We start from the raw sequence: 23,482 nt of genomic DNA, 5'->3' as shown, positions 1-23,482 counted from the left end.
TCTAAACTTCAAGGAACATTATTTTTGAATAGTTACTACTAAGAAGTAGGAAGCACGACCCATTAAAAAAAAAATCTGGGTCTTGCAATAGTGGGTAGGAGAATGATTAACTACATTGACATCAAGGATGAAAAATCTATGTAGGGGCAAATCTAGCCCATCTGTGAATAGAAAAGGTTTCTAAGATGACAATCATTTTATTCTTTCCATTTTTCAGGGAAGGGGTTGAACTATTTTAGATGTAGGAGTGACTCCCTGGAGAGCTCTATACTAGCTAATGGTGATTGGGAGGGAGGGAGGAAGGGAAAGGAGTTCACATTTTTTCCCCAGTCTCTGAAGTTAAAAAGATACATCATTTGATAATTTTAGAAAGTACATTACAAGAATAAGAATTTTTTGTAATTTTAATTGTATTAAGATATAAATTTTAATTGAATAAAAATGTTAATATCTAAAAAAACCTAACCAATTCCAGATAACTCAGATGCAAACAGTGTGCCAGCCTTCACAAACACACTAAGACAGACATTCCCTCTTTCCTATTAAATCCACACATGGATGGATTGATATCACAGATTTCAGCGGTGTAATTGATACACCCAAAAGACAGGAAGCCATCCAGAGGGACCTAGACTAGCTCAAGAACTGGGCCAATGGAAACCTCATGGTCCAATAAGGCCACGCACAAGGTCACAAATCCTTTTCTCCTGCATTGCCAGGTTTAACTTCATTCCTTATTTCCAACCCCTCTCTTTATCCCTGCAGGTTGCCCTCAGTCCCTTCAGCAAGCAAAAAACGAGGAAGAGACCCTGTGGTCTATACTTAGCCATTTTTCTCTGACATTCCCATCTTCTCACACTTTTCCTCTGCTTCAGTGTGAGTTCTTCCACTGGCTGCAAATCTTCAGGAAAACCTTCTCTAGAGGAGGTTTTCCTTCTGTGGTAGGGAATAGCCACTCTGCCACGGAGCAGCTCCTCACCCCCTCGTATGACTTCGGTATCTCTTCTGCTGTTTTGCACTGCTTTTATTCCTTCCTCCCCTCTCGATTTGGTGTTCTACCCTTTCTCAAATACAGTATCACAGAGGAGCTGTCACTGTGGCTGAGAGGCTCTGCTGTGTCTGTATTGGCTGGAGCTGGCTGGAGCCATCCATGTCCATCCTGGGCAGCCCCAGCCTCTCCTCACAGACACTGCCCTGCAGCCCCTGGCCAGCACCTCACCACACACATCCAGTGCCAAGAGATACACAAACTCCTTGAGAAGTTGCAGAGAGCCTTGTCTCAGAATTCTGGAAGAATAAGAAGCCAAAACCCCATTATCTTCTTGCTTCCTTTAAATACATATGAATGCAAGAAATATTTTCTTTCAACTGGATTTACTGTACTTTATTTGCAGATAAGTTGCACTATCTATTGCCATGAAGAACAGAAAGTTAGTTTATTGTTGTATTGTGTAACAACGCTTGACACATCCATTGAAATCAGACAATAGGAAGGTGATGGTGTTCAGTGAAAATTTTTTTCTCAATACGTAGCAAGAACATTCAGGTGCTTACAGATTTTTGCAAATGTTCCTGTTCAGATTTGTATCAAATTAGACGTGTAACAGAGTTAACAATTTATTTTTTTTTTCAGAGAGGGAAACTGAACAAAATACAGAAGATGGATATCAACTGGTATCTCATTCTTAAATGCAGTGGCTTGAAAAATGAGGCAATTAAGGTTTGCTTATGAACAATTAGCTGTGAGATCATGAACTGCTCAGATGAACAAAAAAATAAATTGGGTACGTGTATAGAAGATATATAAAAAAATCAGATTTTTGAACCAGGGAAGGGTAATTATATAGGAAATTATCCTGAAAAATCAGAATATGTTAATATTCCTATATGTAAAGTAATATGCAAAATAGCTGAAATCTAATAACACTTTGAAGGACACATGAAACATGTAGGATGGTTTCAAGAACTTTCAGGGAAGTTCTTAGTTCCTCCAGGCTGCTGAGACATCATCAGCCTTTATTCATGCAGCTCTGTGAAGGTGTGTGGCTGTACCAAACCAATTTCATTTGAATGCATTTGCTACTGCAGTAATACATAATTCCTTGAGTTCTTCCTACAGCACTGGTTCCCTTGGGCTCTCAGATCATGGCATCTTTGTGATCTGTTTGTTTTGAGGATTCCCTACAGACTCTGCTCTTCCCATATAATCAATTTATTTGTGATCACAAATTAAAACAGCTGTGTGAATGAACACAGTGACCTGTAATATTTGAATTGAAGTCTCATACATCATTAAGAATTTTCATTCATCTACTGGGGAAAAAATAATTATATCAAATGATATAGCTGTTTTTTCAACAAAAATATATATATTCCAAAATAATGGAAGTAAACAGGAAAATAATTGACTTTTATTTAAATTCTATTAGTTCTGCATATAACCTAGGAAAAAAATCATGTGGAAAATGTAGCAAAATATAATTTCAGATCAGCACAATTCAAAGATTGGTTTTCTTATTCAATAACAATATCATTACAAGTAAAACTGGCTTATGCAGCTGAAAAATGAGCTGAATGAGGGATGCTTTCTCTCCCTCCTTGTGTTACAAAGGCACAGACGGTCTTTAGGATGGGCTTAAAAGGAACAGATGAAAAGGTTTTTTTGGGTACCAAGTAATACTTCATTCCAAAATTTACTGGTCTGAAAAAATAAGAAACAAAATAAATTTTAACAACTCTAAATGAAAAACCAGAGTTGAAACATTATTGTTTTTGTTACTTACTTTCTTTGCCTTAGGTGACAAAATGGTCAGGTGAGCAATGCAACCACAATTAACTGGCCTATTAAAAACAAAAACAATTTAAACATACAGGCAATAAACAAAATTATTTCATTACAATGCTGTTCTTATGTCCAAACAGTGGCAAGGCTGAAGATGTGTTTCAAGCAGGTGTACACACACTCAGAGCCCATATGTAACCTACATGTACATTCATATATACATATATACCATGTGGGTCCCTCCAGCAGATGTATTTACTTGGCCTGCCCAGTGTTGAGATCCAGTTATTAAAATTTTTAGAGTGATGCCTCTGGCTGAATTAAGTTGCAAACAAGACTACATGCCAAAGACAATAGTATGAATTTTATTTAACAATAAATGTGATAAAGAGAGTGTGTGTGAAAGACACAGAAAGAGGTGGTGAAGATAAAGGTAGTGACAGAGATAGATTAAGTAGGAAATATAACCTCTCTGTGGATCCTAGGAGCATCCTATTGACCATCTCCATCAGGAATTCTTGGTGGTGAGGGTCTCCCCCCAAAAACAGAGTCCAGTGAATTAATATATGTTTGTGCAAGGCAGGAATGCCCAGGCACCTCCCCTGGGGTGGGGACAGTTTTACACAGTCTCTTGTAACAGATTCTGGGTCTGTTGCATCACTTGGCATCACATGCAGTCCTCTGGTGCAAGGTCTCAGGGGAGCACTCCGGGGGTTTTTTGATGGGTTATGACACCGCCTCAGCTGCCCCTCACATGAATATCCTGGAATGTGGCCTTCCCAGGGCTGGGGGGCTTTACAGCTGACTCAGTTTGTGTAAGGGAGGATGGATGTTCTCTCCCTCTGACCCGAAGTTATGCAACACACCTCAAACTCTCCTCCTCTCCCCTAGGTTGTGGGGAGTACACGCAAATGTGGCCTCAGCAGATGGGCCTGTGGGCTATGGCCTCCTCTACCCTGAACCCAGACAGAGATGACTTTCAGGGCAGCTACTAGGTTTGGCTTTTTTTTTTTGATGTATTCTTCTCCCTCAGCCTTGTTTCCTTCTCCCTAGACCTGAAATCATTGAACAATAGTATCACATTTATCTTACCCCAAGTTCCCTTAAGTAGTTTAATTCATAATCCAGCCTTTCAGTCAGGAGGCATCTCCAGGGAGGGGTGGGCTTCAGGGAGGGGTGGGTTGCAGCTTCTTTGTACAGTTTTGCCACAAAGGACAAAAGTCCTTCATAACAATGATTGAACCATGAATCATAACATTTTGGTCTCTGACAACCCAAAACTGACCCTGGGTTCCAGTCTTTCCAGTTGTCAGTAAGTCAAATGTCCAGCATGTCACCTGGACATACATACCCCAAGTCATTGCCCCACTCCAGTCACTGGTCACAGAAATACAGCTGGCCTAAATGAATTTGTTAGTGGAATATCAGTCTTACATCAGGACTAGTGAACTCTATTGATCGCAGGCAACCTTAAACAGTTTATATGTACAAGAATGTAAGTGAATGGTACATTATTTTCACTAAAGGTTACACACAATATGATTTTAATTATAAACACCAACTGCAAATCAGTAAAAGACCTGTTTTGCTGCCATCAGCCCCAGGTTCCCCATATCAATACTCAGAATTGCTCTGCTGTGCACAGCGCAGCAATTTACTTCACACCTGAACCTGATCACAGTTAGATCCACTTACTAGGGTTTCTTGCCTCAGGTTTCTTGAGGGAACTGACCTGTTGAACATTTTCTGAGTGCAAGTAGTAAACATGGATGAAATTGCAGCCAGTGTTTTCGATAAAAATTTGTGTGTGTGGCATCAGCCTTTCATAGATGACTGTGGCTAGCTCATCTTCCCAAGAAACAACAAACTCAAACTTTCCTGCCAAGAATATTCAAAGTCTAGCCCTGTCCTACAGCTATGATAAAAGGATTAAACATTATTTCTTCTTTGCAATACCATAAGAAAAGAAATTCTTTTAAAATTCACTGAGTCAGAGGTAGTATGAGTTGTTAAACAAGTAATTTGGATTCTCTCAAAGGGATAGTGAATCACGGACACAAATTTCTATATAAACTGGTTTTTGGATTTTATCCAGATGAGTAGAGAAAATTAAGAAATTAATATTTTAATTAAAATAGGAGCAGCTTATGAGAAAATTTAAATTAAAAGAAACAAAAAAAAATTAAGATAAAAGTAATGTAGGACTAAGCGCTTAGTTAAAGGCAGGCCTATGCAGGTCCTGTTTGCAAAGGGACTACAATGTAGCCAACAATTGCCAAAATGAAATGAATGTTCCAAGGATATAGATATCATTCCGCATGTCCTAAGTTGTATTTGTAGAAGGAGACAAGAATAATGGACTATTGTAAAAGAGAAAGGGACCATGTCTACACCTGCAAGCAAGAGATCTGGACTGTGTCCAAAAGAACCAGGAGAGCTGCCAACAGGACATAGTGGAAAAGTTCAAGCCCGAGGAAAAGAAAGATTTCATTAAAAAGACCCATTTTAAAGAAGAACTGAGCATGCCCAGAGGGGCGTGGAGCTCATTACCATATGACATGAGAGCAGGCGGAGTCAGGCAATGAATATGTATTGGTATATTGTGTGATCCTATGCATATGTAATACTTTGGGGAATAAATAGAGAGTAAGGGGCAGTGGGGAACGTGCACATCTTTGGGAGAGGACTCCAGTGTTTCACCCAGCCATAATAAACATATCCTCCCTAACTTTAAATAGTTAGCCCTTTGTTCATGATTTTATTGCTTCACAGTGACTCATAAAACAACAATCTTAAGGTTGGGAGTTAAATGCTGGTTTTTAGTTGCTCTAAAAGTCTACATTATATCCAGTTATTAGTTCTCTGAATTATAGAATATCTCAATCCACTTTTCAAGAATGTAGTGTGACATGATCCCACAGACATTTCAGAAAGCTTTTGATCCTGCTATCCATTTTTCTAAATTTTCGATTGCACCATACTCCAGCAGTCTACGTTTTAGTGAATACAGCAGTTGTTGACTGGTTTGCCATGTGTTATACAACACTAAGCCTGGCCAGTCACCACTCTCTTCTGTGAAGCAAGATATCTGTCCCCACAACTGTGTTAGATTTCCTGTCCACTTCACATGCCTGCTCAGGACTTTGTGGTTAAAAATCTAACACTTACCTCTGCCTGATGTTTTTTATTTTGAATGTAAGAATATTTTGATATCGCATTGCTGATGAATTGCTAAAATTTTGTGTCTTTCAGTTATAAAATTTAAGGTTTGTTAATCTTGTCCTAACACTGTTAATATTTACATTTACAGTTAATATTTTCAGAGGTGCACTGATTTCATCATGTATTGGTAAGATGCTGGCATCCCATTTTGAAGCAATGTTCTGCTACAAACTCTCTCTGTATAGTAATGTTAAGGAAAATAATGAACATTTTTGCCATACACCTCTCATTTCTGAAATATCTGTCCTTGAATAAATATTTTGCTTTTTTTTTTACATTCTCTCTTCCATTTCCCAGTCTTATCAGGGAGGTAGTTTTGCATCAGATTCTAAATGTATCTGTTCTGGCTAAAAATTTATTTCTTTGAGGTAATAAAGATGAAATAGAAACTGTATGTAATGACTTTACAGTTTTTAACAGTGGCATGAGAAGCAAAACTGTGGTACCCATCTATTGAAAGCCAAAAATAGAAGGATCTGGGTATTTATACATCCGCAGCTGAACTTCAGCTCCTATAAAAACACTTGTGTAAGTTATCAAACAATTCAGTAAACTCCTACAAGAGAACAAGGTGATGAGTAAGAGCATACATGGATCTGCCAAAATCAGGAAGTGTTAAACCCATCTTATGTGTTTTTCTGACAGGGTAACACACATTGTGAATCCTGGAAGAACAGTGGATGTCAAATATCTTGATGTTAGTAAGGCTTTTGACATTATTTCACATGACATTTCATAAACAAATTTAGGAATTCTTGTTTTCAGAAAGAATGGATGAAAACAGATAGGAAAGACAAGGATTATAAGGTACATTGAGGCAGGGATTATCAAAGAGAATGGCAGGTTACACAACAATCTGCTCTAATTTTCAGCTCTATTTTAAAATATCTATGTTTTAGATAACAAGAATTTAAGAAGAGGGGTTGGCATGTTGCAGAACAATAGTAAGGTAAGTTCTAGAGAACATGGATAGTTCCATAGAATATGGAATATTTTCCCAAAAACTGAGATATGGTCTTAAAAAGATTGGATGCTGTTCAAATAAGGACAAACACAAGATCACTTACAAATAATAAAGAACAAATCTGACTATTCTAATAGATGAGATTGTGAACATGTAAATGACAAAAGCCATCACAGATGGCATCCAGGAAAGGCATTTTCAGATGAGGCAAGTGTAAAAAAATGTATACGCAGAAAGCACTTGTGATGTATGCAGTACTGGCCACCCATGTTGTGAAAATATTTACTCATAATGAAGTATATTTGACAAAATAATCCTTCTAAAAACATGTAGGGAAAAGGCTAACTATTTTGAAGAAGAAAAATGGGCTTCCTTATTTTACCTGCAAAACAAAGGGTAAGAAAAGATATAGCTGAAGTGATAAATCACTTTCCCACAGCCTACATTATATGCATAAACTTCAGGGTGAAAATAAAAAAAAAGCCTTGTTTTAGGTAAAGGATGATGTTGACACAAGAAAATGATAAATTTAATCTGCCCATAAATTAAATTAGGTTGTAAATTATAACAGTTCTAACCATCACAGCAGTGACATTTATTGGGGAGAGGGGAGGGTGGGGAGGGAATCCAAACATAATAAGCTGATTATGTTCTATCTTGAAACTAGTTAAAGGAATTGCAATGAAGCAATTGGCTGCTATAACAGCTGGGACTGGTCTTCATGCTTCAGAAGAACCCTTCCTGCTCCAAATTGTTCAACTTATATCTAAATTTAAAGTATATACAGTAGCTCTTAGACTTCATTGAGCAGTAGGTATCTGTATGCCCTTGGTAATAAAAATCTGTGTTCTTTGCTACTCCCTAACACCACTCTGTGTGAGCAGTCTGGAACCAGGCCTCTGGCATGCTACAGACTGCAGGGCATCCTTTGGCTTCTCACCACCACCCCTGCACTGACTTCAGCAGCACTGAGTAGCTGCTCTGGCCCCCTTTGCTCTCCACCCCATAACAATCCCCACATTAATTGCCTTGCATGAGTTGTCAAATCTGATGGCAGCACGCCTGACTGGAGTTCCCTGGACACGAGTTAAATAGGAGGTCAGATATGAATCTGCTAGGTCTGCCTGGGAGGGGCTTGTTCTGTACCTACTGGTTCAGTAGAATATTTCTCACACAATGTTTTGGTTCCGGGTGCAGCTAGCTGGGTCCAGCTCCTTTCTGCTGTGCTGTGGGCCAAGGCACCTGAGTGCCTTCCTGGGCATAGATTACACACCCTGGAGATCTGTGCTACTGCAGCTGGACTCTTTCTGGTGAGCAGGATAAGCAGATTAGAAGTGAGGAAGTGAAGGGTGTCACAGAGAAAGCTGCTTATTGATAATGTGACCTGCTCTTCTCAGTTTACATCTGTGCTGTGGAATTAGCTGGACATTTGAGAGGGTTGAAACAAGTTGCTGTTGCAATTAAGGAAGAGCTCCTTCAGCTGTCCCTTCAGGTCAGAAATTTACAGTCAAGTTTTTGTTACTTTTGTTTTGATTTTGAGAAGAGTGACTTATGCAAAAAGTATTTTTTATTTTCAGTTCAAGAGGCATTAGAAAGTTCTGACAGATATGACACTTTTGAAGTTTGAGAAGTTTCTGAACATTAATGCATTATTAGTTTCTCAAAAAGTATACATTTTTAATAAGCATTGATTGTTAAGTTGCTACAACAATTAAAATATTGTCTCCTTGTTATATCAAAATGCAAAACTTCCTACTAGATACATAACATGCAAATGTAGAACTCAAAAATATGTTATTAAAAATATAAGAAGTAAACAAAATGCAAATACATTAGACATAACCAAAACATGTTCAATACAGACTATCTTTAAAAACAAAGACATTGAAATAAAAAATAATATTCAATAGAATGTTCCTGAAGTATTTTGGAGGAATTTAAAGTAACGTAACTCAAAATGGAGGACACTATTTGTTGCTTCTGAGACTAGAGTTAGAAATTATTCATTCTTCCATTCTATACCTCAAGCACTTCAAAATTTAAATTACAGATTTATCACTATTTCATGCAAAGTTATTCCCAGTAATGAAAAAAAATATACACACACACACCAGTAGTTATACACATATTTCAAAGTATAAATGGAAAACATAAAGAACCTTTAAGCAAAGCAGTTGTTCTGAATTTATTTCTGAGGTTCTAGAACTAGGAATTTTTTTCACATACCGAACCTGTGCCATATTGACAGAAAATGGAAGTCTACAAGAATACCTGCAACTTGTCTGACATTTTATATAGGTAAATAAGGGATTAAAATAATCATTTGGAGTACCATAATCCTCAAGGAGAATACGTGCATATGTGCATGAAGACAGAGAGAGAGAAGTATCTCTTAAAACTGCCAGTTATGACAAACTGAATATTGCAATATTCAGCACTGTAAAAGACCTGTTTAACATATAATTTGATTTTCCATGTTTAGATTTACCATCTGTAGATGCATTGAACAATGCAAACACCTCTGAGGATTGGTTGGTCAGGTTGGAACAGGCTCCCCAGAAAAGTGGTCATGGCAGCAAGAGTTTAAGGAGTGACTGGATGATGCTTTTAGTTTTTCGTTTTAGGCAGTCCTGAGAGGAGCAGTGAGTTGGACCTGATTATCCTTATGAGTCACTTACAATTTGAGATATTTTATCATCCTGCAATTCAATAGTGAATTTTCATGTTTTCCAGAGAAGGGAGAGAAATTATTTTTCAATATTTGCTGAAAAAATCGTTATCTCATTTCTCAATATATCATCTAGTGCTGATAAAAACAAAGTAAAGGAATATGTATAGCTTGAAGCATCTGAGAACACTAGTGGTATTCATATGGCATAAACACAGTGTAAATAATACCAAAATTCCTGTTAAAACCACAGATAACTAACCTCCTGTTATTGTCCTAATTACTGTCCTGTTTAATTAGTATACACTTTTTGTAAGAGTTAATAGAAAATATAGAGGAACTGATTATTTTCACAGATATGCTGGGGTAAGTAAAGATTCTTTTCTGTTATATAAACTTCGTAAAAGAGGTATGAGAGGAAAGTCCAGAACAGTGTAACAGAACAGGGTGTAAATGTGAGAGACTGCACATCTTGAACACAAAGTATATTTTCAAGACAGGTGTTTTTTTAAAAAAAGTACTTTGAAAAATTATCTGATTCATAGAATGTTTATGCTCTTAAGACTCCCTTTGCTGGAATCCACGCCTGTTGAAGTAAATGATAAATCTTCCATTCATTCAACCATGCACTAAGAGTTTTTGCAAATCCTGCTCAGAACACACTGTTCTCAGATGATACTTTGAGGAGCTGCCTTATCTGGCAGCCTGACAGAGGGAAGATGCTGCAGCTTTGTGCTTCCAAGCCCAGCTTCCAAGCAGGCACACGTACACACATGTACCCAGGACACGCACGCATGTATGCACCTCTGTGTACACACAGATCAAAACAGACAGAAACCACAGCACCCAGGAAATCATAAACAGCACAGAAGGACTCGTCCTGGTGCCCTTTCTGGCTAATCACAATGAAAGCCTGTTAGTGGAAAATGGGCACGTACAACTTGGAGCCCTCCAGAAGCCGGGTTCAAGCACTCAGGCTGCCCAGTAGCTGCCCTGGATCCCAGCCTTCCCAGCTGCTGGCACCTAAACCTGGAAGCCTCTGAGACCACAGCCCCAGCCCATTTGCTGCATGCTAAGACATGCTGACACATTCCCACACAGAGTACAGACTCCTCCAGTAACCATCCTTGCACACTCAGCTTGTTCATTAGCTGGCCCTAGACCCCTGAACCAGCTGCCTCACACACAGGCATATGAACCATTTACCTGGTTCAAAACTATGAACCCACCCTGGTGCTAAACTATGACCACCTCAGACTCTGTGGTTTCCCCAGTATGTGGCATGGACCCTCTGGTCCCTGAGGTAGCCAGCTTTCAGACTGCCTTGTCTCTCCAGAATCCAGACCAGACTCTGGGGCCACTCTGACACACAGCTGCTGAACCTCTTCTGCTTGTTGGCTGGTGCATCTTGATGTGTACCAGTGATTACACACTGGAGCACATACCTGGACACAATGAACCCCTTTTGTGATCTCTCCAGTTGCTCCCACCCCAGACACACAGGCCCTGAGACTTCTGCTGCTGCACTCAAATCCCCAGACACGTGAGCACATGGGACCAAGATCCCTGCACCAGGGGAAAGAGCTAGAAATGGAGTATACTGAGAGGACAAGATAGACTCTTTGAAATGTTTGCCTTTGATTGCAGAAGGCTCTTCCTGACATCTAGTAATGCCTCCCACATTTCCTAAGGCTGTTATCACCTCCCACTGATTGAAGGAAGGATGAGGTTGGTGGCCACCCTGGGGCCATGGCATGAGGTCCCCTGTGACCCTCCTGTGGAGGAGCCAGCTCAGGGTCTCCCTATGCTCTGATGAGGTTGTTGATGTTCCCCCAGCTGTCATTGCTCCTCTGGACTCCTTTGTGCTCATGGACATGTGCCTTTAATCACACAAACTAACCATTACGTGCCTACCTCTGATACATACCCTCAGTCTTAATCACAAAGAATTTCTTAGAGATTCAACAACAAATATTTATCTTTGGAAATCAAATTTTGAAAGAAATTTAAAATTAAGGGAGATAGTTCTGTGAGCAACTACAATTTATGAGAAAGCTAGATTAAAAATTTGTATTACATCAGAAGCTACAAGCAAAACTCATGTCATTAATTGAAAAGAGGGACATAGAATGTACTAAAATGTAGCATTTCTATGTGATAAGGTAAAAAATACTTGAGGTAGTAAAACTGTGAATAATGCAAACAATCTGGAAAAGACAAGGGAGGCTATAAAAACAAAGAAGATGTAGGAAAAAAATCCCGGAAGGAAAGTGACGGAAAAGGACAAAAGTCATCATGTTTGGGTTTTTTTTCTAATAAATCCATTAAATCAAAGAATAAAAAACCACACAAGTTAAAATTATTACAATGTTTTATTCACATTGTACTAGAATCTGATAAAAGAATAAGAAAGAACTTTGATGAGGAAGATACTAAGAAATATAGTTAAATATAGACACATCAAAGCTCACTGTTTGCTTATGTTAAGGCTCAACAGGATAAAAAAAATAAGGATAATACTGCAGTGAAGAAAGGTTGATAGATCCCAACTAACAGTAATTGAGGAGTTACATTAAGTGAGATTTCTTCACAAGTAGGTATGGTAATATAGAAACAAGGAATTGGAATTAAAGTCCTTTGGGATACATTCATTGTTCTGGTGCCTGTAAGGAGTAAGCACACGATGCTAAATATTAGGCAACTTCATCTGAAGACAATGGAAATTGTATAGCTGCCATTGGCCAACTCTGATGACATCATTGTGGGCTTTTTCAATGGAGAAGAGTTAAATCCCTTCTTCCTCAGTGTTCCTTATAAAAGGTCAGTGTCACTAAGCACAAGTGTGCCCTCAAGCATTGTGGAGTGGTGTGAGCCACTTGCTGTGCTGAGCCAGGGCTGTGACAGGCCACAGGCCAAGGTGACTTGGCCAAGAGATATGGGACTGTAATGGGTATTTCAAGGCTGATGGCAACTTGTGGAAGGCAGTGAGATACCCAGCTGTGACCTATTAGCCCAACTGAACCAAAACTCCTACAAATTAAATTAATTTGATTTGATTTGATTAATTTGATCCTAATTAAAAATGAACTGTTTCAGAAATTAAGCCTACTGTTTAGAAAACTGTTGCAACTAAGTAGGCTTTCTGGTGCTTGTTTTGGTCTTTTTTTTTTTTTTTGTACAATCTATATTTTTGTCTCAAAGTTTTGTGTATATCACTAGGTGTGCTCACTCGAGGCTGAGATTAGTTTTCCTGCTACTGTCAGTGTGCTGCTAGTGTACTCTGTAACAGAGACACTTCAGCTGATAAAGCTGCAGGAATGGGTGTGACAGATGAGAAGTCTAGAAACCAACCTGGTATGGTTCCATTACTTTCTCCATGAAAGCAGACTGGTAAAAAACTACAAAAGAAATTGCCATGAGGAAAAGTACTGATCAGAAAATGAAGGGGGAAAGGCACAAAGAGCTTACAATAGGAAATTTATCCAAAGTTATACCACAACATTTTACAAATTATTTACACAGAGATGAGTGTGCTTTAGACTATATCAGGAGTATTTGCAACTATAATGGGGAGGACTTGTTTTAAAGACTATAAAAAGACAGTAAACCTCCCAGAATATTATTCCTGTAGGACAGATAGGACCTGCCTGCTTAACTTCAACTGCATTGAAGGTCAGCACAGGAAAAAAGTAATATGGAAGTAATTGCCTGTTTATTCAGAAGTCTGAGTTACTCTAGTCATCTGTTTTATCACTACATAAACCTAATATTTTCACAGGGTGGACACACCTTATGTATGATAACACAAAACATTTTCTTTGTCAGCTCTAACATCTCAACTTTATTCCTTTCTCCATCTCTGAAAAGTAAAACTGTTCCTCAGTAATGAAGGAAAGAAAATTGAACTTTGAATAAGAGGAATATTTAGTCAAAGCTGCAAAACTGCTTAAAATCAATAGAGCACTGTCCGTAGACATTTCACATGTGTTAATGAAAGAGAAACAATGAAATTACTTGCACTTAGTGCAGTAGAAACTGTGGAAGAAAAGTGACCTAGAAACATATTTAACAAAATCATAAAGATTAGGCATAGCTATAAGACAGTTTCAGGTGATAAGTATGTTAGTTTAAATAAATTTTTAAAAAGTTACAATAGTATTAATTCTGAAATGGCCACACTAGAAAAATCTTTAAACTACCATTGATAACCCCCCCTCTAGCTGAAATTCCACTGACATCCTCTTCATTAATGCTCCTCAGATGGCGTTAATATTTCTGCAGCTTCAGACTGAAATTTAGCCTGTCAGTTGAGGACATTTAAATAGCTCTACTTATCCATTTGTCATTTTCATTTGGTAATTGGCAAAACATTAAATTTTTTGAGATTTCAAGCACTTTTAGGGCATCTTAATTCTGAAAAGTAAAATTTGGTAGACAGACTGAAAAACTTCAGTTGCTCTACTTGTATTACTTTTCTAAACTGTGCAGCTGCATAAGAGGCTTTCAAAAGAGTTCTTGAACATGCAGTTGAAGCTGCTTAGCATAACATTTGTCCATTGTATCTTTGGAGTATCATTGCTGCGCTTAAATGCTAATAGGCGGAATATGTATTTGCACAACTCCTGGGGTTTTTGGGGTTTTTTGCCAGTCTAAAATGGTTACACAACACTGGAACGTTTTCATAGGTTCATCTGAGGTAAATGTTGGAGCTCTTGCTCCAACTCTGCCCATATTAACTTGATGCATGGTAGAAACGTAGTAGTATTCTGTGCAGTGACCTGATTAGTACAGCACAGGCAGAAGATTGAGAGGAAATTGTATCAGAAAGTGATAGTTTCTACTAGTTTTTTAAGTGTACAACAGACATTACTATCTCTAGATACGTTAGGAAAAAGAAAAGCACATGTTGTCATCTTTTCAACTTGATTCAAGAGCAAACAAAACAATTCAAGCACTTTCCATAATATACAAATTTCTATTTTAAACAGCTTTGCACAACTCTGTGCTGAGCTTTATGTTTGAGAGGGTATTATGAACATCATGTGGACCGGTTGTTTTGTTGTGTAGCATCTGATATGACACAGGGTCGATTTTTATTTAAGAGTTTACAACTGATTTTGTGGAATTCACCTACTATAAAATGCAAACCTCAGATACCACGATTCTGAGCATGTCCTGAACATTGTCTAGCAATAAATTAAAATGAGGTGAAAATAAGGGAGAAGCATAAGGCCTCATCAGAGTTAAAACACTTTTTAAATAAACAGGGTATGTGAAGAGGTTTAAAGAGTCATTTTTTTTCTCTGCAATTGAAAGTTACCAACACAAGGGTTAATAATCAGAAGTTATCTTTGTGTCTGACAATAAGTAGCTCTGAAATACTGGATGTAAAAGGAATTTTTATTCTCAGGAGACCTTCCTTAGTATCCTAAATCCTATCTGGGCTATGCACTAAATCTTTCTTGCTTGATGCCTCATTCCTCAATGTGCTAGCATGCTGGGATGTCCCTCCAAGGCACCATCTCTCTCTATGCAGCATGTGTTGTTTACTGCAGAGTGACACAGATTCAGTGGGAGTGTTGAAAAAGCAGCAGTTTTGATAGACTGCATTTTCTCTAAAAATGAGATAGCAGTTTGAACACCTGCTTTTTCAGCAGATAAACTAAATATGGGACCTGTGTTTCTAATAATACAAAAGGTGATATATCTGCCTTACACTGAGATCTCTTCTGTGTTTTACAGATTGTCAGACTTAGGAGGATTAATGGACACTGGACTTCAAGAGGACAGAGGCACCCAGACCTTTACTGATAAACTCCAATTCTGTGTATTTCCAATGGGGAATCTCTAAGCAGCTATTCACCAGTGAGCTGATACTCTGCAACACAATTCAGAGACACCCAACTCCACAAATGGACTAAACAGAGGAAGCCTTGGCCCTTAACCTCCCCAGTATTTCATTCTGTGCCTACCTCAGAAGCCCTTTGGCCATGTTGCACAGGTATTTATGAAGCTCTGTATACAACTACTTCCTCTTGGAAGGATTAGGAGTTCTGCTCAGCAGTTTGTATAGACCACAGATCACACAGAGGATTGGTTTGGAAGGTACCTTAAAGATCACCTACTTCCAACCCTCCTGCCATGGGCAGGAACACCTTCCACCAGATCAGATGCTGCTCAGAGCCCCATCCAGCCTGGCCTTCAACACTTTCAGGGATGGGACAGCCACCTGCTTCAGTGCTTCACTACTTTCACAGTAAATAATTTCTTCCTAATATCTAATCCAAAACTATTCTCTTTAAATTCAAAGGTATTGCCCCTTGTTCTGTCACTACATTCTCTTGTAAATGGAACCTTCTCTATCTTTCTTGTAGGCTCCCTTCATTTTTTTCACCCTGAAGCCTTCTCTTCTCCAGGCTGAACAATCCCAATTCTCCCATTCTTTCCTCCTAGGAGAGGTGCTACAACCTTTTAATCATCTTGGTGGCCCTCTGGACTCAGTCTCAAAACTCATATTCTGAACTTCCCATAAATTAATAATTATGAACTTAAGCAATCCAGAGACTTCTCATTCTTGCTTATATAGGAAATGGTCATGTTGTTAATTAATTTTTGTAATACCATCTCATCTTTTAGTCCTACACAAAAGTTTATGTCATTGGCTGCCATCTGTTGTCTCCATTAACATCAAACCTTATTCTGTTTTATGACTTCTTCGTGCCAGCAAGAGATTTGTAACAAACCTACACCAAAGTTTAATTCAACATATTCTGAAATTTTTTTCAGCTTAAGGGACTACACATTATTTTATTATCATTATACAAACCTACTATGAATCTTCTCAACTACTAAATCTAATAGGAAGAGTAGAGGTCTATAACTGGATTAATTTTCCTCACTGAAATTTTGAAAGTGTCTACTGAGCTACCAGTTCAGGAACATTAAAGGATTTTGAGACATTTAGAGTCATTTATTAATTTGTTTTAGTTATCATCACTAGAGAAAAGTAAGAAATGTGAAAAGTCAGATAATCTGAAAAAAAAATCTATTTTTCCTCTATTTCTAGAGAGGTTTGGAAGCATAAGCCAAAAAGAAAACAAAAGAAAACAAAACAAAATAAAAACTAAAAGCACGCCTCAAATCAACTGAACACATAAGTAGTGATAATACAATTTGGAAGAACTCTCAGATTTGAAAAAAATATCCTCAAATCTTTTGAGTAATCCATGACTTGTCATGTCATGATGACTTTAAAAGATGAATAACTACCTATGAGTAATGCACAAGCAGTTTCGAGAGGCCCTGAATATAAAAGTTCCATTTTAAGAGTTGACATCAAACATGCAGATTTAAAGGAGCTTCAATAAACATTTGAGCATACTTCATCCATCTAGCAATTACCTTCCTCTAACATTATGAGATCTGAATAGGGCTGGTACTGCTGCAACATCATATCAGCTCTTTCACTATTAGGGCTGCAATATTCTGCCACTATGCACTAGTTCAATTAGATCCAAACTGCATAAAATAAGAGAGACAGAACCGAGAGGCAAGAGGAAAACTAAGTGTAGGGCCCAAAGACTTTGATGGTTTCATCACAATTTACTGACTGTTGAGCAGGGCTTAGTTTAGCACTTAATATTTAGAATTAAATTTAGCTAGTGAGGGAGTGTTATGCTTGGCAAAATCTGAATGAAGAAGCAATCAGTCATATTTTAAAATAGAAAGTCACAAAGTTAGGGCTTGCAGGAGAAAAATCCTACAGAAAACAGACTTTTGTTCCCCAGTCAAACCAAAATGAAGCAAACCTCACTGTGTTTCAGCCACACTTCTGAGCCAGACAATAAACATTCTGTGAATGAACATTCTTTACATTTTTCCATGTTGAGGGAAAGATTTATAAGTCTTTGTGATGTTGTGTAAGAGAAAAGTGTGAATTCCAAATGAAAGGCACGTGGTGCCTGTGGTTCCCTGTATCTCTGTTCACTCATAATACATGAAATTGACACTGGACAAGAAAATTCTGCCAAAATTAGCCAATGAAACATTAAAATGCCTCTTACGTCAGTGGGTCATGGACTAGGGCATCTGTGCTCTGGAGTTACTCTAACACTACCCTGAAGCATTTCACTGAAGCAATCCAAGTCAGGTCCTTTGCAGATAGATTTTTCCCATTAGATTTTGAATAAATGCAGCAGTTTAAAATTTTACAAAGTTACGCTTTTTGTTTTGTCATATGCTTTCCACTCCATCTTCCCTCTCTTCTTACTGCATCTTGTTCTGATCCATTCCCTTCTGACTCTTAAGGTTTGTAACTCAGTAATCAGTCACTGACTGGGCACTCACTTTTGCAGTTGGCTCCAGACACTTTCAAAGGATACACCACAGGACACAGATGAGCCCATCTGCCAGGCTGGTGACACCTCTGTGAAAACATATCTCCTTAGAAAAGGAGAGAGAACACCGGTTCAAAATATCAGTACAACCAGAGGTGTAGGAGGCGATCCACTGTGGAACTGGTGACACCCCAGGAGAGGGCAGAGTCCATGGATAAACCCCAAAGGAGGTCTCTGGGGGACCCATGCCAGTGCAGTGGAAACTAGGCTGTGTGGGCTCTTGACTTCCAGCCAGCAACAGACCACCAAGCAAATTTTGCATTTATGAATACTGGTTTGCTTTCTTTGGTTTAATTATCTTCTTTATAAGAGTCAGTATGAAGCATTCTCGTTCTTTAAAAAAAATCCATGTCTGCTATATCAAAGAGCTTAAAAAAAAATCCATTAAAGTATTAAAGATACTCATGCTTTCCTCAACTTCATTTTCTTCTTCACAGCTAACTTATGAGCTCAATTTTGAACTGCTTAAACTCCCCATTCAGCTCTACCACTGTCACTGGGCAAGTAAATCCCACCCCACAAAAAGAAAAAGACAAAAAAAGATAAATTGGGAAATTAAAATAATTTCTGTTGTGGGAAAAAGAAAAAATACAATTTTAAACAAAAAATATGTACGCAGACCACCAAATAAAGGCACCATAATAATGAAAGACTAGTGGAATGATTATGACTGCAAAAGTATTAGGTTGATGGATGCATGTGTCACTGCAGAATCATTCAGAAATGCTCAAAGAAAAGGAATGGTCCAAGTGTTTCTTATCTATTTTTCTTCCGCATAAGAAATGCTGGATATAATAGTAATGAAAAGCATATTTTTAAATGGGGGGAAAAATTGCAACATAAAATATAACTTCTGATTTCTGGTCATTTTCACAGCATATCCTTAAAATTGAAGCATTTTTCTTAACTAAAGCAAGACTTTTCATATAACTTAAAATTGCAAGGGAATGCTATGATATTCTGGAGGTGTTTCTATATTTTTCTCTTTTTGCAAAGTCAATCATTCTGCTCCTGATATCATATATATATAAAACAATCTGAGTCAGAGAGAGATTCAAGTTATAAAGAAAGAGTTACTCTCTCATTGTTACTCTTTTCTCACAATCAGAACAGCCCTTCACTGTTCCTGTGAAGTTCAATATTTATTAGAGAACTGTGGGAATGAAAAAGGCCAAATGCCCTGTAAAAATGTATTTATGCAGATAAAAGAATATTAGTCTAATATTTCTGAACTTAAACTCTGGAAGCTTGGTGCTTAATGAGAAAACTGTGCTCAAAGATTTTCTCTCATTCACCATTCAGGCTTTGAAGAAAGTTTTCTGGGTTAGATCCAAAAAAAGGACCTGAAGTGGGGCTTGGTGAAATTTAACAATGAAGTCTAAAGCATCTGCTGAAAAGCCCTGGTTGGGAGCAGTTGTATAACCACCACAGGTTTGTATGTTTTCTTAGGGGTCCTTCTTGCCACAGAAGCAAGAGAATCCTTCCAGAAGGGAGTCACAACACTTTCAGCTGTTTTTCCACACTGAATTATCTCTGAAGAAAATTGCCTTTTCATTGACTGTTTCAGAAATCTACACAGGTTGGGCCCAGCAAATTTAGATTAGCTATTGTGTCTAGATGTGACTTTGCGCATGCCCTGAACTCTTTACATTACCACAGTTTAGCTTTAGTCCAAACATAAATTTATTTTATTCACCATCCCTCAAATCTGATGTTTATAGCTGGAATAACAGAAGCATAGAATTATTTAGGTTGGAAGGCACCTCTTGAGATCATCTAGGCAAAACCCCTTCTCAAGTGGGCTCATTTGGAGTAAGTTGACCATGTCCAATCAGGTTTTTAATATCTTCTTGAATGGAGACTTCACAACTTCCAAGATATACCCAGTTCATTTAAGTACTCCCTGTTGTCCTTTTTAACTGAGGGTAAGGAAGTCTTTTTGCTCCAGACTTGCCCTGTGATCTTAGGTGTTTTTTGTTCCTGAATGCAGCTCTTACTGGTAAAGATGGAGGCAGAAAAGCCTTTGAGTACCTCTGCATGTTTCATGCTGTTTGTCACCGTATTCTACACCCCATTCAGCAGAGGAGTAAAGTTTTGCCCTTTGCTATTTATGCTCTTGTAGAATCCTTCCTTGTTGGCTTTGCTAGATTCATCTCCAGAAAATCCAGCTCTTGGCTTCCCAAGCCCTATCCCTACAAGACTGGACAGCAGCTCTCAATTCCTTCAGGGTCACCTGCCCCTGGTTTCAACTCTGATGATTTTTATGCTCATCCTTCCAGCACATTCCAGCTGTCTTTATTTCCTACTTGACTGTATGACTCTTTCTTAAGTTTGGAGGAAATGATCCTTGAATATCAGCCAGCTCTCCTGAACCTCTCTTCTCTCTCAGGCTGTGTCCCATGGGATTCTCTGTCAGGTCCCTGAAGAGACCTAAGTCTTCTCTCCAAAAAGCCAGGATTGCAGACCTGCCTTTTGCACTACTACCTCCTTTTAGGATCGTGAGCATCATTACTACAATCAAGGCTGTCTCTGACTTTCACATGCTATCCAATTATTATCTTAGGTCCAGGAGAGATCCCTTCTTTGTTGGCTCCTCAATCATATGTGCAAGGAATGGAATAGGTAATAAAATTTTGACCAATTTCTACTGTTCTCTGCTTTTTTAGAAAATAGCAATATCCATTACTAAATAATCTCTTACTTTGAGCACCCAGATTAAATTTTCTTTTTAATCTGAGGGTTTTCAAAGAATTTATTTAATCTGATCAGTTTTGTACCTAAATTGTATATTATTTTTAAAACAATGGTGTTGTCATGATGTAATTTCTTTCTTTTTAAAGAGTTAAATTTATTCCAGTTTTGGAAAGGTTAGCTGGAAGCTGCTATTCCACAGAAAGCAGTACTCTCAGGAGAGGTCTGGTCAAGGAAAATTTATAGACTTACACTCTAATTTATACCTATTTATGTCTTTAATTAGGCTATGAAATTGCCTATTGAACATCTTTCTTCTTATGTATCAACTCTGGACCTAACAATGACCAGTCTTAAACAGCCAGCAAATTAATGTCATTAACCAGCACTCTTGTGGAAAGTAGAGCTAAGTTAAAATTTATTATACAGAATAACGATGTTAAAAATTAGATCCATAGGATTTTTCTTTTTCCTGAATAATAAGGTAAACAAGCCTTGGCACATTTGGAAAGAGACTAGAGCTTATCATTTATCTTTATCTGAACCAGCCACCAGACGATTGTTTAACAGACAACAGAGAGGTGAATCAATTTTTAAGGTGTGATCATCTGACCTAATTTGGGAATCTACATTAAGGTTTGGTGAGCTGCATTCTAGAAATACTTGTTTCTCTCCTTTGGCTATAAAGGGAATATACACTTCTGTCTCAGGCATAGACAGATGTGTATTGCAGATGCTTACATCAGATCAGATGAATCCCATGCTGGATGTACGAGTGAGGTACGTACAGCAAGTCAAGCAACTCCTAAAATAACTGGAGAATGTAAACTACATCCTTGTGCTGCTATGATCTAAAGAAGACTGGTAAGCACTGATGATACTCAGAGCTTCTACTGTGTAATGGTGGAATAAACAGATAAAGGAAATATAAAAATAGGAGTTAGGTCTCCATGGAAGATGGGGATAAACAATGGCACTTGTTTTCTCAGAGCATCCTGTCTGTCTATGTAGGAAGAACAAAAGTCAAAAGAAAACCACTTATACAGTCTGGTGAAATTGGTTTGCTGGAAGTATCCAAATAAAAGTAAGAGTAAAATGACAACTTTTAAGCAGCCATAATAGTTAAATAAATGTCATTATACCACCCCTGGATCACACCCTTTACTAATTACAGGAAAAATCCAGGAACATGCAAAATAATTTATTTAATCTTATTATTCCTGTCAGCCCTTTCCATACCAAATACATATACTCCATGGAAATTTTCAAACTATATAAATAACAAAGATGGAAAGAACAGAAGAAATTACTCTTGGTTATTTAAGGAATACTGAACTAAAAGACGGCCTTAAATTTTCCTCACTCTTAGTCATCTCTTTTTTATTTTCTTTTTTCAGACCTTTTAATATCCAAGCACTTCATTATTTAAGTATTTGTTATTCTTCCCTGTCATTCTTACAGCACTTGGCAGGCTGTAAACCTGTATGACTTCACAGACAAGGCAGCTTTGTGATGATAGCAAGAGCTCAGTCCAATTTTTCATTCTGCCTATAACATTTTTCCAAGCTTTTCTAGAATGCATAATAATATGGTAAGAAGACCTGTACTTCAATGAAGTATTGTATCCCAATGGAAGGAGGGTTTTGGGGTGTGTGTGTGTGTGTTTGTTGGGTTTTTGTGCTCCCTTTTTTATTGCTGTTACAAGGGAACCTCATCTGGAACACTGAGTACCCTAACTGGAGTGTAAGAAAGCTTAGAAGTGACCAATGAGTGCTTGAGAAATAATCTCAAATGACAGATCAGAATCCCTGCTACTACAAACTACAGCAAGTCATAGAAAATCTTCAGTTAAATAATCAATGTCTTCTTTAGTACACTATCTGAACCCCTGTTATTAAAATGTATTTTCTACATTGTATTCTACAATGTAGAAAAAATGCCAAAAGACACAGCTGGCATAATTCCACCAAACTAGCTAATTTTCAATAAGAATAACATTTTTGGTGGGAGCAATAAACAATATAATGTAGAAAAACTCTATCAGAGACAAAAATACAAGTGTTTTTCAGAGGCTGTGTTTTAAAGCCAGCACCAGAGCTTCTTTCCATTGCATGGTTATACCAAAATTTTTTTTAACTCAGTATTTAACAGCATACCAAGCTGCTGACCTATAACCTTAGCAAATGAATCATGGACACTACATGAAAAAAATTCAGTCTGTACCTTCAGTAGTCTAAATACTCAGAAAAATATGTTGAAATTTCTGTTAAGATAGTATTATTATTGCTTAATTATTTTGAATTTGCAGTTCTTTGGGGTATTTTTTTTCTCATAAATAATCAAAGTCATTAATCATGTTGTCTCAGAGTTTTCTTTATTAGAAATGCAATAGAATAGAATCATTAGTCTGTTTCATACTAAAATTTAAACTTACTTTAAATACTTGCTGCAATATTTCTAAAGAATACTATCAAGTTTTCATTGTAATTTGGTGTCTTGTTGGGTTTTTTCCCCCCAATACTCAAGTTATGGATATTCCTGAACTTTTTCAAGGAACAACACAGTTTAGAGATCTAACATTACTTTCTCATTCCTTCATATTTCACCCTTTAAGTAGTGTAGATCCACACACATATATTCTACAGATATAATATATATACCATAAAAAGATCTTGGGAACATGTAGAGTTAAATGTATGCACTCATAGTGAAGTCCTATAGCTGGGCTGAGTGGAAGATGAATGGCATGTTAAAGTCCT

Source organism: Cyanistes caeruleus, chromosome 4, assembly GCF_971803275.1.
Source record: "Cyanistes caeruleus chromosome 4, bCyaCae1.hap1.1, whole genome shotgun sequence".
In the NCBI taxonomy this organism is placed as follows: domain Eukaryota; kingdom Metazoa; phylum Chordata; class Aves; order Passeriformes; family Paridae; genus Cyanistes; species Cyanistes caeruleus.
This window is presented reverse-complemented; position numbering follows the sequence as displayed.